Source organism: Armigeres subalbatus, chromosome 2 (assembly GCF_024139115.2).
Source record: "Armigeres subalbatus isolate Guangzhou_Male chromosome 2, GZ_Asu_2, whole genome shotgun sequence".
In the NCBI taxonomy this organism is placed as follows: Eukaryota; Metazoa; Arthropoda; class Insecta; order Diptera; family Culicidae; genus Armigeres; species Armigeres subalbatus.
Window position 1 is genome coordinate 396,893,556 of NC_085140.1, and position 18,485 is coordinate 396,912,040.

Sequence of the window (18,485 nt, forward strand, 5' to 3'; positions counted from 1 at the left end):
AATTGCTAACGAGTTGCCTCGAGCATGAGGACTAAAAATATAACATAGCAAATAAGGATGATAGTGTTAAGAAAACACGGAACACCTAGTCTAAGAAATGAATGCATGTATTAGATAATTAGCAAATAAAAAAAAAAAGGAAAGGAAGGAGGAAAAACATATTTTCACCTTGGAGATGATATTGGGACACCAAAAAATTTAGATTAGCTTACGGGCACTGAAAATGTTCCAGGTTTTCCGAGGGTATGCATTTTTTTTCTTCTGCTTTCCATTTTATCTCATGTATCATGTTTTATACTTTCCCAAGAAACTCATTTGCTGACCAATGCTGGCTGCAGATCAAGAATCTGACAGGATAACGCAGAGATATGGTAATTTCCGTGAAAACGGGGATTTAATCATACATCATTCTTGATCCGATGTCACTTACGCAGAACACCCGAAACCAGATAGAAATTGGCTAGTGAGTCTTACAGTCCTTAAAATGTATCTTTAAAATAAATTCTATATTCATCGTCGTCGAAAAAACATTAAATTTGACACCCATGGTTTCATGGGACCAAAACCGGACCCTTCCTCGGAAGCCCCTGGAACCTGCTATGAAGAAAGCAGTGGACACTATTATCCTGAAAATGTTTCAATAATCATCGTCTCGCAAAGCTATGAGGTTAGATACTCATAATCAGTGTTGGTAGAATCATGCTCAATTCTCACTAATCCTTCTTATATATAAAAATGAAATGGTCTGTGTTCGTATCCGCATAACTCGAAAACGGCTGGATGGATTTTCTTCATTCCTTCAGCAGATATTTTCGTTATCGTTTCCGACGGGTTTATATGATATTTCCCCATGCGAAAATCACGGGTAAGATGGAGTAAATCGTGAAAAACTAAAATTAAGAATCGTATGGAAATTTTGCATGGGAAGTTCACAACGCGCATTTTCGCCTACTATGCAGGACAACGTCTGCCGGGTCGACTAGTTATTAATACATTTCAATTGCCTCTGGCAGTTGGAATTTTTCCTCTGGTTGAATTAAACCATGTAGGAATTACAATGTTTTCTACTTAAACTAAACTTAACCTAATTTATACTAAGGGTACAAGGAGCTAATCGTTGCAATAGAAGATTGCAACGATTTTTGTCTAAAATTAGAAATTATTTTGTTGGACATTTGTTGCAATGTCTCAATATTAGAAACTAGTTTTTTGTGGACGCAATAGCGCCCGTGGCAAGTGTTTTTTTCCAATTTTAAGAGTGATAGATTCTTTTCTGCATTTAAAAAAATTAAAATTTTCAACGTCTGTTGTCTGTGATTTTTTTCATCAAGTGCTGTGTCTGGTTGTCACTGGTTTTGTTTTCTCCATCTGATAGTAAAAAAGAATTGAAGTGTCAAATATTTTATTTTTGTGAGAATTTCCCCGCGTGATGCGTCTGGTTGGCTAGTCACCGGACAGACAAACAGGGCTATTATATTTATGATTCTATGAAGTTCATTGGTACTATACCACGGAGTCAACTTCAGAATCATTTTCAAAATTTTATTTTGAATCCTCTGAAGTGCCTTCTTTCTGGTATTGCAGCAACTAGTCCATATTGGCACAGCATACAACATGGCAGGTCTAAAAATTTGTTTGTAAATCAAAAGTTTGTTCTTAAGGCAAAGTTTTGATTTTCTGTTTATAAGTGGATATAGACACTTAATATATTTGTTACATTTGGCTTAAAGGCCTTCAATGTGATTTTTAAAAGTAAATTTTTATCTAGCAGAAGTCCTAAATATTTAGCTTCGCTAGACCAATTTGTTGGAACCCCATTCATAGTGATAACATGTCTGCTAGAAGGTTTCAAATAAGAAGCTCTCGGCTTATGTGGGAAAATTATAAGCTGAGTTTTGGAAGCATTCGGGGAAATTTTCCATTTTTGCAAGTAAGTGGAGAAAATATCCAAACTTTTTTGCAATCTACTACAAATGACACGAAGGCTTCGCCCTTTGGCTGAAAGGCCCGTGTCATCTGCAAACAAAGATTTTTGACACCCTGGTGGTAAATCAGGTAAGTCAGAAGTAAAAATGTTATACAAAATGGGCCCCAGTATGCTGCCTTGGGGGACACCAGCCCTTACATGTAATCTATCAGATTTAGAATTCTGATAGTTTACCTGCAGTGAGCGATCTGATAAATAATTTTGGATCAGTTTAATAATGTACAGAGGAAAATTAAAATTCATTAATTTTACAATCAAACCTTCATGCCACACACTGTCAAATGCTTTCTCTATATCAAGAAGAGCAACTCCAGTCGAATATCCTTCAGATTTGTTGAGCCGAATTAAGTTCGTAACTCTTAATAACTGATGAGTGGTTGAATGCCCATGGCGAAAACCAAATTGCTCATCAGCAAAAATAGAATTGTCATTAATATGAACCATCTGGATTTTTGTCCGGCTTCAAAATAGGAACAACTTTGGCGTTTTTCCATTTATCTGGGAAGTATGCCAATTGAAAACATTTGTTAAATAAATTAACCAAAAAGGATAAAGAGCTCTCAGGAAGTTTTTGATAAGTATGTAGAAAATACCATCATCACCCGGGGCTTTCATATTTTTAAATTTTCTAGTAATAGATCTCACTTCATCCAAATTAGTTCCCAACGAAGGGTCAAAAACATTATCTTGATCGAGAATGTCTTCGAAGCTTCGTGTAACCTGATCCTCAATTGGACTAGTGAGACCTAGACTAAAATTATGGGCACTCTCGAACTGCTGAGCAAGTTTTTGAGCCTTTTCGCCATTTGTTAATAAAATTTTATTTCCCTCTTTAAGCGCTGGAATTAGCTTTTGCGGTTTTTTTAAGAATTTTCGTTAATTTCCAAAAGAGTTTCGAACTGGGATCCAACTTCAAGACATTATTCTCAAAGTTGGTATTTCTCAGAATAGCGAAACGTTTTTTATTTTCATTTTGCAAATCTCGCCAAATAACTTTCAAAGCGGGATCGCGAGTTCTTTGGTATTGCCTTCGCTCCCACATTTTAAGACGGATCAGTAGCTGAAGATCGTCGTCAATAATAATGGAGTTGAATTTAATTTCACATTTAGGAATTGCAATGCCTCTGGCTTCGACAATTAAATTTGTCAAAGATACGAGAGCATTATCAATATCACTTTTGGTATCGGTATTTTTTTCCTCCTAATTCCCCGGAGTGGCCTATCGTGCATTGAATTAATAATAATGATTGAATATGTATATTTTACGGCAAGCATAGTGCTGTAGGAGTCAAGAATGGTTTTCACCGGGAAACACCCTAGTTGGACCGTCGGATTGGCAATCCTATGCCTTTGCTGGTAAGGCTAACTGTACACCCAATTTCTACTGTTCCATAATTGTCAGTGTTTTAAAGTTCAAAAACTCTCTTCGTCCACAACATATTTTCCATGCACAAAGAATCTTTAAAGATCTTACTGAAACCAAACCTACCAAAATCTATAATTCTTTACAAACACGAAAAAAATGATTCCTCTTTGGCTCGAAAATAGTAGATGTTATTACATTAAAACGATAAGTCCAAACCCAAATCACCACAAATCAGTGTTGATGCTGTTCAACCGCGATGAAACAGTTATCAATTTGTTGGAGGTCGGCTATAGCCCCCCTAATATTTATTTACGAAACACACAAAAACATGCATTCACAACGATCATTGCACTCCCCGCGACTCGGTTACTAGTCAGTGTCAAGATCGGTCGTTACGTCGTGGTTAGCATTGTTTGCAAAGTGTAGTATAGCATGCGAGAACACACACTGACTGACTGAGCTGCTAATTTGCGGTGCCGTTGAGCACACTTGTCACGAGACCCCGTGCCGTTCGGCGGTGCATTCTTTTCTGCAGTTGCACAAAAGCGATTGGCGTTGATTTTAATTCATCCGTTTACCGACTGTCTGTTGGTCGAATGTTTTGAGAATTAAGACATGACAAGTGTGAGTACGCGCCAATTTTCGTTAGTTGAAAATGTAGGAATTCTCTCAGTAGGTAATTCGCTCACGATTAAGACACAACACGATAGATGGAACGAGAGAAGGTCAGCCGGATAGCACCAGCTATCCTTGCGCCTTTCGATCGAGCACTATTGGAAACCTATAGTGAATCCTTTGAGATTCGCCGTCACCAGTAGCAAAAACAGAGTGATCTGCGTTCAACGGATAGAATTTGTGCACAACAATTACCAATGCAATGCCAGCTAGTGACCGGGTGGACATATTCAATTAACGTGACATTGAACACGGTCAACATGTTGCAGCCATCATCGGTACTGAACACTGCTTGTTTTGACTGTGTGCTTATTATTACATTTGCAACGACTCTGGGGCTTTATTTTATAGTTATACTGTAGTAGACTAACGATAGTAAAGGATGACGACGGAATTCACAAGACAGCGCATCTGAATGCGAATTACACTTACACATCTTCCCGGGATGCCTTTCGAGTATGAGCCAATTCGTAAGCAATAGTAGAATAATTAGATTGACTAAATATAAGCCACTTAACTTCCTTTTTTGAAGATTTAAAATAAGAATATAAATTTAAATCGTGGATGATCATATTATTTTATTTTTCATCTGTTCTTAATTGTTTTATATCAGCACTACATGACGTGCTTCTGTCAATATTTTGACTTGTCATAAGATGAATTCGTACAATTCCATTTAATTTCACCACTTGATTGTACCTTTGGCAGATGCGTATTTCGACCTCAACAGTAAGGCCGTCTTCAGTATCTCGTACTTGAATTGACTTGGAGAAAATGATCGCAGCATATCCAATTTATACTAACCGTAATTTATACTGAAGTTATACTAAAGTATAAGTTATTATACTAAAGGTACAATCGTGGTGGAAGTAAATGGAATAGTACGAACTCGTCTAATGACTAGTGAAGACATTTCACTAAATGCTTGACATAATTTTCTTATCAATATTTTGGCTCCATCTTCTCCAACACACTTTCATGTCTTTCATTGTTTCTTTCCTGATTCTTAATTTTTTCACAATCTATTTTCAGTTCAGTTTAGACTTATTGCACCTTTAGCAGTTCTTTTGGGTCTTGTTAATTTTTGATTTATTTATTTCTACATATCCTGATCTCATTATGGCATCGTACTTGATTATTTAGTCAAGTCATCAATCATCATGCGGGTTTACGACCAAACAATGTTTTTTTTTTATATAAAACACTTCTTCAGTACAACGACCATGTGATAGAATCAGGATGTAAGCAACGAATGACCAAAGATAGTCGAGTTGTCTGCCTGGAGTTGAATAAAATTGCTCATACTCGACTGTTACTTTCCAACCGCGTCGAACGGACGGTTGACAAAAAGTTTTCCGACAAAACACGAGTTGCTTTCAAGAGAATATCTATTAGCTTTTGCTATTAGCTTTTTCTCGGAGATTTCCATGGTCTCAGAAACCCTCCGAAGCTTAGGTAGCATATTGCTATCTATTGGTGCCATTGATCATTTGTTTAAATTTACGTAAAAATAGGTCTATGGACACTAGGGTGGTTCAAAAAATCGATTTTGCTCCACAGTGCTCATCTGATTCTTCTGAAGGAATACTCTACAGCTTTCACCCAACGAAAACCGCATGTTGATTAATCGCCCCAATAATTAGTAATCGATTTTAGGACAGGTTGCGAATCTTTAGTCATGATCGTTAAACTTATTTGAGGGCATCACTGAAATGTGCAGTGGAACATAGTAGCCTGAATTTGTGTGTGCTATCTTTCGCGCCACGGGCAGCAATGTTGCCTGTTGATGAGTTATGCAATTAGCTCCAGAAAACCACGGTATAGATTAAATTCAATTACTAATTATTGGAACGATTAATTGAGATGCGGTTTTCACTGAGTGGAAGCTGTTGAGTTTTTCTTTAAGCTATGTAGGTTTTCTTTAAACCTGCGCTTGATGGGAAAGCGTCATTAACAGTATAATGAAAAAATAAATTTCCCCATACTAATTTGCATGCAAACTTGAAACGGCTTGTGCTAAATCAGTTTTAATCCAAATGAGCTCAAATTTTCAGAGGACACTCAGAACATGATAAAGAATCAGATGAGCGCTGTGGAGCAAAATCAATTTTTTGAACCACCCTAATGGACACCATTTATGTTAGAAAAAGTCAGTTTAGTACTTTTGAATTCAGTTGGAATGAACTTAATGTACGGAAAAAGTGAATGTTGACAATGCTTCGGTCAAAATCTTGGCACACTCTCATAAAAAAATGATTGACAAAATTGACTACTTACAAATGTTACGAAAAGCCCTATGCTATGGAAATAGTAAACCATTTTTTTTATGTTTTAGACTATAATAAAAATATGTACATGATTTATTAATATACCTTAATTCAACCAAAATCTAGATAAAAGTTCATTTATTCATCGTATAATGATCTGTGGAATTGATCTTTAATATATCAACTGCCTTTGTTGCAACCTTGAGCTCAATCGGGCATACCGAATCAATTTCCTGAACGAAATTCGACAACTTTGTTTGCTCCCCATACAAAGCTGAGCCAGTCTAAATGTCCAGCTATTACCAAGTTAGATTTCTGGACGACTTGCGAGAGTTTGAATGCAGCTCAATTCAAAACATTTTTGAAACCAAAGAGATAAATCGGGTGTTATTGTTTTGTAGATCCTTTCTATTTAAAATGAATAGGGTCGGTGTACCAATTGTCGCCATACATAAGAACAACTATTTTTAAAAAAATAAGTAAAAGGCATGTGGGTGGACTTTATATATCAAGCGAAAGGTTTTACTTCCTGTTCCTTAGAACAGCTGTGAAAACCACATTAAAATTTGTTATTATCCTCAAAATTGATTAATCCATAATAGGAACGCATGCACCAGTTGTGGCACTATTCTTAATTTTGGTTCCTTATTTGGCAAATCCCATTGTTTTCTTATGGGACTGGCCAAATTGGGACCACTAGTGCCACAACTGGTGCAAAGGACGTTAAAAATTAAGCAAAATCAATTTTTACAATTAAGCTTTCCTTGTTCTGGAGGAGATCAAAGGTTTTATCGTATCATATGAATATGCTTTATCGATATGAACTTGGTTTGCGGTGATTTGATTGGCCATTTGGCATATAAAGCACTAGTGCGACAACTGGTGCTATAGCCACAACTGGTACACCTAGCCTATACAATAATTTCCCGATTTTATCACCACTGGAGAATTTTAGGATGATAAAATAAGAAATGTGACTAAATCGGAAAAACATTTATTTTCACTTGTCATAAGGCTAGTTCGTAAATACTTCTTCTTCTTCTTATTGGCATTACATCCCCACACTGGGACAGAGCCGCCTCGCAGCTTAGTGTTCATTAAGCACTTCCACAGTTATTAACTGCGAGGTTTCTAAGCCAGATAGCCAGATTAATACCATTTTTGCATTCGTATATCATGAGGCTAACACGATGATACTTTCATGCCCAGGGAAGTCGAGACAATTTCCAATCCAAAAATTGCTTAGACCAGCACCGGGAATCGAACCCAGCCACCCTCAGCATGGTCTTGCTTTGTAGCCGCGCGTCTTACTGCACGGCTAATGGGGCCCCAGTTCGTAAATACTATCCCATTTAATTCAACCACTTGATAACTTTAACAAATACGTATTTCGACCTCGTACTTGACTCGACTTAACGAAACACGTATCTGTTAAAGTTATCAAGTGGTGGAATTAAAAAAAAAATTCTTATCATTTGTTTCAATTTTTTTATTCATTTTACAAACAAGAATCACTTAATGCCTTGGAAAGGAAAAATGCGTGTTCGGTTCCCGTTATTTCTTGTTAAAAAGGCTAAAAAATCAACGAAAAAAAAAAATTCAACATTTTTTAGGGTAGTAAAACTTGATAAAATCGGGTCAAAAACGATGATAAACTCGAGGGTAGACAAAATCGAGTCAACACTGTATTTGTTTGAGTTGTACGAGAAAAGGTTGCATTATTAGATGAAATGCACAACTTTCTTATGAAATCACTCAGCTTGATGAATATTTTTTTCAGCAGGATGGAACAGCTATCAGGCATGGGAAAAATCAAATTTTCAAATAATCGAGGATGAGCAACACTCTCATGCGATCACAAATCCATGAGTGAGAATCGTTCAACAATTGTATCTCGATTTAAACACTTACCGTTACTTTTTGAACTTATTTCTCTACATAACAATAAAACACAATGCCAAGCATCAGAATGACCTTCATTGTTGACATTAAATTTGTATTTAAAAAGTTTAAATTTAATTGATAATTTTGTGTTTATTATCAATTGATTCCAAAATTTGAAAAGTTATCGCCAAGGGAAACTCGCCTACTTTTCACACCTGAGATGTTATCAAATGATAACTCCAATCATTATCGTGTGAGAATGATTCAACACAACCCTGACAGCTATACCAAAAGTTTACGAGACGCCCCTGCCATGTTATGATATACAGATGAATATAATAGAGTATTTTTAATACACTTCAATGGTGTTTATTTGTCGTTACGTCATTTTTTTTTGTATTTAAAAAAAAATGAATTGATGTTTAGTTTCAATACAAAATGGTGAAAGTGTTAAATTCTGCTTAGCAATTATGGCTTGTGTCGGTGCTGCTGTCAGGGCTAATACTGTGTTTAGTGTTCCAAACAGGATACGCATGTGCAGTTCGAATCGCGTAAGGCCGATGACATAGTGACGCGTGTGCGAGCGCGAACGCGTCCAAGACAAAAGGAATCCTCTTGCTGATATTCTGCTTCACGAGTGCTTAGACGCGTTCGCGCACGCACACGCGTCACTATGTCATCGGCCTAAGGAGCACTGCCGTGGAACGTTATGATCCGGTATAATGAGCATCATGCTTCATGAGGAATTTAGTGAACAAGCTCTTCCAAGATTATATCAAGCCCCGTGAAATTCTCAATTCTCCGGATATGGATTAATTTGGCGAGATTGTTTCAATTTGTCTGTAACTACACACTAGGGAGGACTTGATCCCCTTTTTATGATATCTACGCAATAAATAATTTTTCCTGCCAACCAGGGCTGGGATGAATGAAGCAATGAAGAGCTCTCTCTGGTAAAAGGGAGAATGTCGCAAAAGAGAATTCTCTTCGTCGACTTCCCCTCTTTTGAATAAAAGTGACAAGCAGATGATTTATTTGCATTTTATCACCTCAGAATCCAAGTTCGCATTGTTTTCTATCGTTCTGAGGTGATGAACCTCAAAGAAATCAGGTTCTTGTCACTTTTACTTAAAAGAGGGGAAGTCGACGAAGAGAATCTTCTCTTGCGTCATTCGCCCTTATTCCAGATAGAGCTTGAGATGAGGACCGATGCTTCAGCACCAGATATACTCCCGAGGAAGGTAGCTTCATGAGAGAACAGTTTCAAAGTGCTTAGTGAAGAATGCTTCCTCGCTCCTTATGGAACTGCTGTACGAAACAATTGTAGAGAGAAATCAAGCACCCGCTTGTGCAGAGAACAGGGATTGCAGAAATCGCTCTCGATAGATAACAAACAACGATAAAAGAGAGGCTAAAACCTCTTCGAATCATAACAAACCATGAAAATAAAACTATCGCACTTGTATACAAGTAGTAAAAAACCTGATTCAGAAAGGCGGCTCCCACCAATTGACCAGTGCATGATGACGTAGGTTGACAGTTCACAGAGCTTGTTTACAGGGACTCTCAGTCTCTGGAGCGGCTTCCGGAAAAACTGTTTTGCGATTAATTAAGAATATTGTTGTCTGCTGTGGTGAATTTATGGTAGGAATCAAAGCATATCACTAGAATATTCGGATCAAAAAGATTTCGAACGAAAATTACGGATTTTTATTTTCAGCTAATCGATTTTAATTCTAACACCCTGTAAACAAGCTCTGTGAACTGTCAAATAATTGAGGTTAAGTCAAGATCTTGCACTGGTCTATGGGGTTTTATAGAACGTTTTGTTCTTGCTCATTGGGGCTTAGCCCCTCGAATCAGTTCATTATCGTAACAGCTACCAAAAAACGTTTCTCATGGTATGCCACCTATCGAGAGTGTACACAGACATAATAAGTGAGAGATTTTCTCATTCTCCTTTGGATTCAAACCCTGTTCTTAACATATTATTCAACATTTTGTTTCAATCAGGTAAAATGCATTGAAGATTTTTTAAATTTGTTTATTCGACGTTTTGTCCTTTTCATCTTTTATCCCGCAGACTTTCATACAGTGTGTGTGTATGTGTGTACCAAAATGTAGCAAAAGTGTCACTCATTTTTCGGGAACTTATCCTTAACCGGGGGCAGCAGGGACTATGTCCAAGGGCTTGACGATTGGAAGCTTGAAACATGGAACTGCAAGTCGCTAGGCTTCGCAGGCTGCGACAGGATAACCTACGATGAATTACATCCCCGCAACTTCGACGTCGTAGCGCTGCAGGAAATCTGCTGGACAGGACAGAAAGTGTGGAAAAGCGGGCATCGAGCGGCTACCTCCTACCACCAACGAGCTGGGAACCGGCTTCATAGTGCTGGGAAAGATGCGCCAACGCGTGATTGGGTGGCAGCCAATCTACGCAAGGATGTGCAAGCTGAGGATAAAAGGCTGTTTCTTTACCTATAGCATCATCAACGTGCAATGCCCACACGAAGGGAGACCCGACGACGAGAAAGAAGCGTTCTATGCACAGCTGGATACCCATTGCGGGACGTCAAAATCGTCATCGGTGATATGAACGCTCAGGTAGGAAGGGAGGAAATGTATAGACCGGTCATCGGACCGGATAGTCTGCATACCGTATCGAACGACAACGGCCAACGTTGCAAAAACTTTGCAGCCTCCCGCGGAATGGTAGTCCGAAGCAATTTCTTCCCCCGCAAGAATATCCACAAGGCCACATGGAAATCACCTAATCAAGTAACGGAAAACCAAATCTATCACGTTCTAATCGACGGTAATTTTTTCTCCGACATCACGAACGTACGTACTTACCGCAGTGCGAATATTGAATCCGACCACTACCTCGTTGCAGTATGTCTGCGCTCAAAACTCTCGACGGTGCACAACACGCGTCGGAGTCGTCCGCAGCGGCTAAACACTGGGCGGCTACAAGACGGTAGACTAGCCCAAGACTACGCGCAGCAGCTGGAAGTGGCACTCCCAACGGAAGAGCAGCTAGGCACAGCATCTCTTGAAGATGGCTGGAGAGATATTCGATGCGCCATTGGAAGCACCGCAACCGCTGCACTAGGCACGGTGGCTCCGGATCAGAGAAACGACTGGTATGACGGCGAATGTGAGAAGTTAGTTGAGGAGAGGAATGCAGCATGGGCGAGATTGCTGCAACACCGCACGAGGGCGAACGAGGCACGATACAAACGGGCGCGGAACAGACAAAACTCGATTTTCCGGAGGAAAAAGCGCCAGCAGGAAGATCGAGACCGTGAAGAGACGGAGGAACTGTACCGCGCTAATAACGCAAAGTTCTATGAGAAGTTGAACCGATCACGTAAGGGCCACGCGCCACAGCCCGATATGTGTAACGACATAAACGGGAACCTTCTTACAAACGAGCGTGAGGTGATCCAAAGGTGGCGCCAGCACTATGAAGAGCACCTGAATGGCGATATGGCAGACAACGGTGGCGGTATGGTAATGAACCTAGGAGCACGCGCGCAGGACATGCGACTTCCGGTTCCGAATCTCCAGGAAATCCAGGAGGAGATCGGCCGGCAGAAAAACAACAAAGCCCCTAGAGTTGACCAACTACCAGGAGAGCTGTTTAAACACGGTGGTGAAGCACTGGCTAGAGCGCTGCACTAGGTGATTACCAAGGTTGGGAGGATGAGGTTCTGCCGCAGGAGTGGATAGAAGGTGTCGTGTGTCCCATCTACAAAAAGGGCGATAAGCTGGATTGTAGCAACTACCGCGCAATCACATTGCTGAACGCCGCCTACAAGGTACTCACCAATTGCAAGAGAGTTCGTGGTTCGCTCTACCACAGACCAGGTGTTCGCCATACGTCAGGTATTGCAGAAATGCCGCGAATACAACGTGTCCACACATCATCTATTTATCGACTTCAAAGCCGCATATGATACAATCGATCGGGACCAGCTTCTTCTTATTCTTCTACTTATTGGCATTACATCCCCACACTGGGACATAGCCGCCTCGCAGCTTAGTGTTCATTAAGCACTTCAGTTTATTAACTGCGAGGTTTCTAAGCCAGGTTACCAGTTACCAGATACGGTTGATCAAGACGATGATGGATCGGGTGATGTGCGTATTTCGAATTTCAGGGGCATTCTCGAGTCCCTTCGAAACGCGTAGAGGGTTACGGCAAGGTGATGGTCAGAAAAATATATTAAGCTCTTTTAGTGGAATGTATTAAACCGTCTAAGACGAATTAAGTACTGTCCATTTAATTCCACCAGTTAATTATTAATGGTGATGGTCTTTCGTGTCTGCTATTCAACATCGCTTTGGAGGGAGTAATACGAAGGGCAGGGATTGACACGAGTGGTACGATTTTCACGAAGTCTGTCCAGTTATTTGGTTTCGCCGACGACATTGGTATCATGGCACGTAACTTTGAGAGGATGGAGGAAGCCTACATCAGACTGAAAAGCGAAGCTCAACGGATTGGACTAGAAGCTTCGATCGAATAGAGTTCGCCGCCGTACCAAACTGACTGTCTACAATACGCTTATAAGACCGGTAGTTCTCTACGGACACGAGACCTGGACGATGCTCGTGGAGGACCAACGCGCACTGGGAGTTTTCGAAAGGAAAGTGCTGCGTACCATCTATGGTGGGGTGCAGATGGCGGGCGGTACGTGGAGGAGGCGAATGAACCACGAGTTGCATCAGCTGTTGGGAGAACCATCCATCGTTCACACCGCGAAAATCGGAAGACTGTGGTGGGCCGGGCACGTAGCCAGAATTTCGGACAGTAATCCGGTAAAAATGGTTCTCGACAACGATCCGACGGAAACAAAAAGGGGAGGTGCACAGCGGGCAAGGTGGTTCGATCAGGTGGAGGACGACTGATCAGGTGGAGACTGCGTGGCTGGCGAAGTGCAGCCATGGACCGAGCTGAATGGAGAAGACTTTTATGTGCAGCACAGGCCACTCCGGCCTTAGTCTGATAACAAATATAATCCTTAACCGATTTGCTCGCAGCAAGTTGCATTCGACGCAGAATCCTGTCCCATTATTTCCTATTGAAAATTGGCCAGATCGGACTATGGGCTCGGAAGCTATGGCCAAAATATTATTTTTACAACACACGAGAAAGGCTCCATCACCGCTAGGTGGATTAATCTGGGTTTTTTTTTCAATAACTCTAGAACGCAATGGCAGATCGAGCCAATTTTTAATAGAACCTAGACAACTAGACCGCATTCCACGTCGATTGCAACTTGCTGCGAGCATATCGGATAATGCTAAGTATCAAAACCCAGAATAATCTAGCCTAGCGGTGATGGTGCCTTTCTCGTGTATTGTAAAATGTAACAAGAAAAGCACATTAGAGAGGTAAAAATTGCACTTTAGGGAGAAAGATTGAGTTATTTTCATCAATTCACATTTATTTGCGTTCATTTGAATGCATTTCAGCAATTTAAAAAAAATTGATATTTTTTTTTAAATAGGTCATAACATCAGCAGGGTCTACAGACAGCCCTGCGAGTATATTTTTGGTATCTCGATCCGTTGGGCCCATACTGCGTACCTCACAGTATACGAACTCACGAATAGTGATATAGAGCCACTGCAATTAATCACTGTTTAAAAGGTAATAAGAATATCGAGGTAAAATGTCGGCCAAGTATCAGTGGAGTTTTTAGCAACGAAGCCATTAAATCCTGGTTAAATCTATCTTTTAGACCAACAAGCTTTAAGCGGTCTTTTTTTCCTAGATCCGTAATATAACTATTGAGCAAAAAAACCATTCGACGGTAGGTGAAGTTTCACATTTTTTTAGATATTTTCTTAACATTCTACGATGAAGTACCCTACGAAACCTTGTATTTTGATCAAAATAGTTGAAAATATGGACTTTTTAAAATAAAAGTGACCTTAGTGGCTAGATCTAAAAAAAGAGACTTTTTAGTGAATGACCCGAAAAAGTGTCCAATTCACTAACAGAGGACCCGCTACCAGGTCTGCTTTATGCGTCTTACACTCTAATGAAATAGCAGTGTTGAGATAAAAACAATCATATCAATGGAACGCCCAAATAAGTTCAAATTTGTATTAGTAACATGAGCGTTCTTTAAGTAATCCTTTATTGCACAATCTAAAAAATGTATTGTCGCCAAAAGGAGAAGCTAAGGCGATGAAATTTTTAAACCACGTTAAACTCCAAGTAGCAGGATTGTATTGATTGGTGGCATGACGACCATTGCTATTGTCTGAATAATGAACATTTCAGTGCCATCACCACGATAGGAGAAAATAAAACGTCCTACAATTGAACAAACAAACGCAGTCAAAACAATTGAACGCAGTCGCGATTGAGGGGGAAATTCCAATTCGTCGCGGAAGCAGAAAACAAATGATCAAGACTCTATGTTCCGCCCTTTTTCTACAACTAAAAATAATATCTTAATACCTACTGTTTTTCATCACAACCGAGTTCTGCGGTAAACATTCGTTCAAAATGGTTCCAAACACAGAAATGAAAGAATTAACTCGATACTGTCCTCACTTAATCACTTCCCATCAGTATCAACACTCACCTGTTCAAAATACGTATTCCACTGTTGTAGTTGATGGCGAATCCTTCCCAATTCCGATACACAAGTTACCCGGCAGCAGTGTGTGACGCAGGGGGAAGCTCAACTTTGTTGTTTTTCGCACTCCCTGGTTCTTCTGTGGCGGTTTCTACTGTACTCGAACTTTTTACTTCCCTTTTCACTCACTATACTCTGATGGATTGTTACGAGATTACGTATACCGATGGCCACGACCACGAAACGGCAACGACGACGATGCAATTTTCTTTTTCGCCTTACTTGCCACCACTTGTGTTCGCTTCTCTTTTTGCTCTGGTATTGAACCACGGGATCAGGAAGCTTATTTTTAACAGCACCACAGCACTTCGCGTAACAATCTTCCCGTCCTCGTACGTAGATAGGAAGATTAGGTATGTATGTAAGTACACTACGAGCGTAGCAAGAACTAAGTTCTTCGAGAAGTACGTAGCAGCAGGTCACCAGCACACAAGTCCCCCGAATAACAATGTTATCGTCATCAAAGTTGTTGTCTTTCGATATTCAATATTCTCGTTTGGCCGTCTTTCTTTCACGCGTTTCTCCTGCGGTACTGTATAATGACAGCTATGGCCAAAGTTGAACGTGTTTTAGCGGGGCTCTTTCTTTCTATCAAAAGAACCGTAGGTTAGGGTGACATTGGACATAAAACTCACATTTGGTCAGCGAATGTAAAACTACCACAATGACAACAACAGTGTCCTTTCTAGTAAATGCTGGGACAAACTCAACTCGCAACAAGTGTTTGTCTCAAACTGCAACAGAATTGGACTGGATTGCCTGCCGTGCATTGGATTGGAATTTGATTGCCTGCCGTGCATTTAGGTTTTCGACGTTTTTGGTCAAAAATGTATCAATTCAGTCATAAACATAGCCATCTGTTAACATGATTTCTGTTTTACTTCTAAAATATACAAACTATCTGGGGTCCTACTTATCCATGCGGTAAGACGCGCGGCTACAAAGCAAGACCATGCTGAGGGTGACTGGGTTCGATTCCCGATGCCGGTCTAGGCAATTTTCGGATTGGAAATTGTCTCGACTTCCCTGGGCATAAAAGTATCATCGTGCTGGTCTCATTATATACGAATGCAAAAATGGTAACCTGGCTTAGAAACCTCGCAGTTAATAACTGTGGAAGTGCTTAATGAACACTAAGCTGCGAAGCGGCTCTGTCCCAGTGTGGGGATGTAATGCCAATAAGAAGAAGAATTCATTGCAGATCAAATGGAACGCAAGATTGTCTTTATCTTCTAGTAGACTTCTACAGAAGACTAGAAGAAGACTAGAAGAACTTTTACAGATGAGGACAAAATAATAATTATACCTATAGCTATTCTCTTTTGTTGCTGTTTTTTTTGTATTTTTCAGCGACAATTACACTCCTTGCATTTGATAGGTGGTCGAAATACACCTACATACACCATTTCAACTACATACAAGACAAGAGACAAGACATCTTGCACGCTTACAAAAAAGGATGAGATTGAGCAAAGATTGTTACGCGCACATAAAATTTGGCGCACGCGAGTCTCACGAAGCTTGTGTACCTCATATTAACATTGAGACATCTTTGTGATCAGCTCATGTGCTGTTTCCCTTTGCAAACAAAAGCGAAGGTGCGTAAAACAACTTGGGCGGGAAATTTTCATTCAATAATATCGTCACCTTAGTAACGCCAGCTATACATTCCTAGCGCATGAGATAAGTCTCAAGAGACGTACATTGAGACACGCTCACTCAGTTATTTTTTGCGCGCGCTAGCTTCTCTCGTCATACCGAATCGATGCTACGTGAGCTTGTATAACTTATGTCACAATGTCTCATCGATGTATACACGACACTTAAGAGTCTCTGTAACAACTGGAGTCGAATCAAGTATACTGTCGTTATATGGATATTTATACCTTATAACAAGACATTCGACAAGAGCTTTGGGATATTCAGACTACGAGCTATATCACTCGATAAAGTATATCAAAAAGCTTGTAGACTGGATAGCCCAATACAATTGAGGTCTAAATAAGACGATCTACATGTTTTTATAGAAATCAACAAATGTTAACCATCTTTATTATGTGGATTTTTAAATTTTAAGTTCTACACTCATTTTTAACTACGAGTTTACGAGAAATAAAGATTCTAATAAAGGTAAACAAAAACTGATATTATTGTACTCAGAGTGCTGTATGAAGTGTATTTTCACCGCACGCGCTCGTGTGGCTCTGGCGTGCATTTTTCTGATAGTTTGACATGACATTTTGAAAATTTAAATATCCCTCGTTGAATTATCACTGTTACTGAATTAAGATTACATAATCGTTGTAAAACAAGTGAAAATGCATCATCGCTGCCTCCACAATAGGAGCCTTTTCAGAGGAATTTATCATGTTACTTATCATATAACTACATCCAATCCGTTTATTATTGTGAGTGTATACGGAGATGCTCAGTTAGATTTTTTCATAGCTTAAAACGGATGGATGAATTTTCTTAATTCTTTCTGCAAATCTGTTGTATGTAAAAAATCGTGAAAAATTTGAATTGAATTTCTGCATGGACAATTGGACAAACAATACGCCTACATGTGCCCGATTCCGTTTGATGCAGAATACTCACTACCACACTTGCGAGGACATGCATGACTTATGATTATTTTCATTAAAAAGAAATTTGTTACATAAATAAATAAAAATTTCAATTTCGATTTCAATCAAATAAAAATTATTAAATCACTCTTCAATTCTTGCTCTTCGAATAAATTATTCCGGAAAATACTATTTTTGATCAGGCCTATGAACGTGATGTTTAAAATATGTGTAGGTCGAGACTTTTTCCGAACCATAAGCCGCTTGAGCTCGGAGAAAAATTCTCTCACAAAAAGCCTTATTTTCATGTTTACTTTTGGAAAATGCCATAAACAAAGGGTCTTGAATGACAAGCAAACACAAAACGACTTAACAATGGACTTAAGATTATGGATGAATAGAGTGTTGATTATGTGCTTTTAGTTTTTGCTGCTTAAAATATCACAAACCTGCGAAATAGGAATTGAAATTGTGATCCACGTTATGGATGTAGGCGCTTTCAAATTTAAAGCGAGAACTTCAATGTAATATGTGAAAAACAAGTCCAATGTCACCCCGGACTACGGTTTCCATACAATCCCTATCGACCAGTGGTTGTGTGGAGTGTTGCGATCGTGTTGGAATTTTCCCATAGAGTGTTTGCCATTCTACTAGTTTAATTTCACATCGATTACTAACAAATCGCAGCTATACATAAATTGAAATCGCTCCTTAACATCGGCAATTATCACCATTTTCTTTTTGAGCATTCCCCGATTGCAATTCCTGTGTCCTGATTACTTACTGTGAAAAACACACGACCGCCCGTAGTCTCCCTCTAAAGTACAAATTTCTCACCAAAAAACACACTTTAGTCAGGAACCTTTTAAGCCACCGGAAGTACCTCGTCAAGTGGCATCAATTTGCACCGTTTTTCGCTTCGGAATGTTCTGTTCGGATGCACTAAACACTGGCAATGAAAAATATGTAGGCAATGGACAACACTCTTCCGCCGTTGCTCTCAGTTCGCGACACGATACGATTTTGAGTTTTTCTCGTCGCGTAGTTTGCAAAAAGGGTGCCCCGCAAGTTGGGGCG

At 39.6% G+C, this 18,485-nt stretch overlaps 1 protein-coding gene across 20 annotated transcripts in view; it reads right to left on the reverse strand.

The window, feature by feature from the left end:
• Positions 1-18,485, reverse strand: part of LOC134213247 (protein phosphatase 1B) — a 57,528-nt gene extending 39,043 nt beyond the window's left edge. The window contains exons 1-2 of one of the 20 annotated variants that reach the window (XM_062692063.1): positions 18,292-18,485; positions 14,788-15,170 (exon numbers count right to left, since the gene is read on the reverse strand). The gene's annotated coding sequence lies outside the window, so the exon portion shown is untranslated. The other 19 variants (XM_062692060.1, XM_062692056.1, XM_062692062.1 and 16 more) reach the window with 19 other exon arrangements.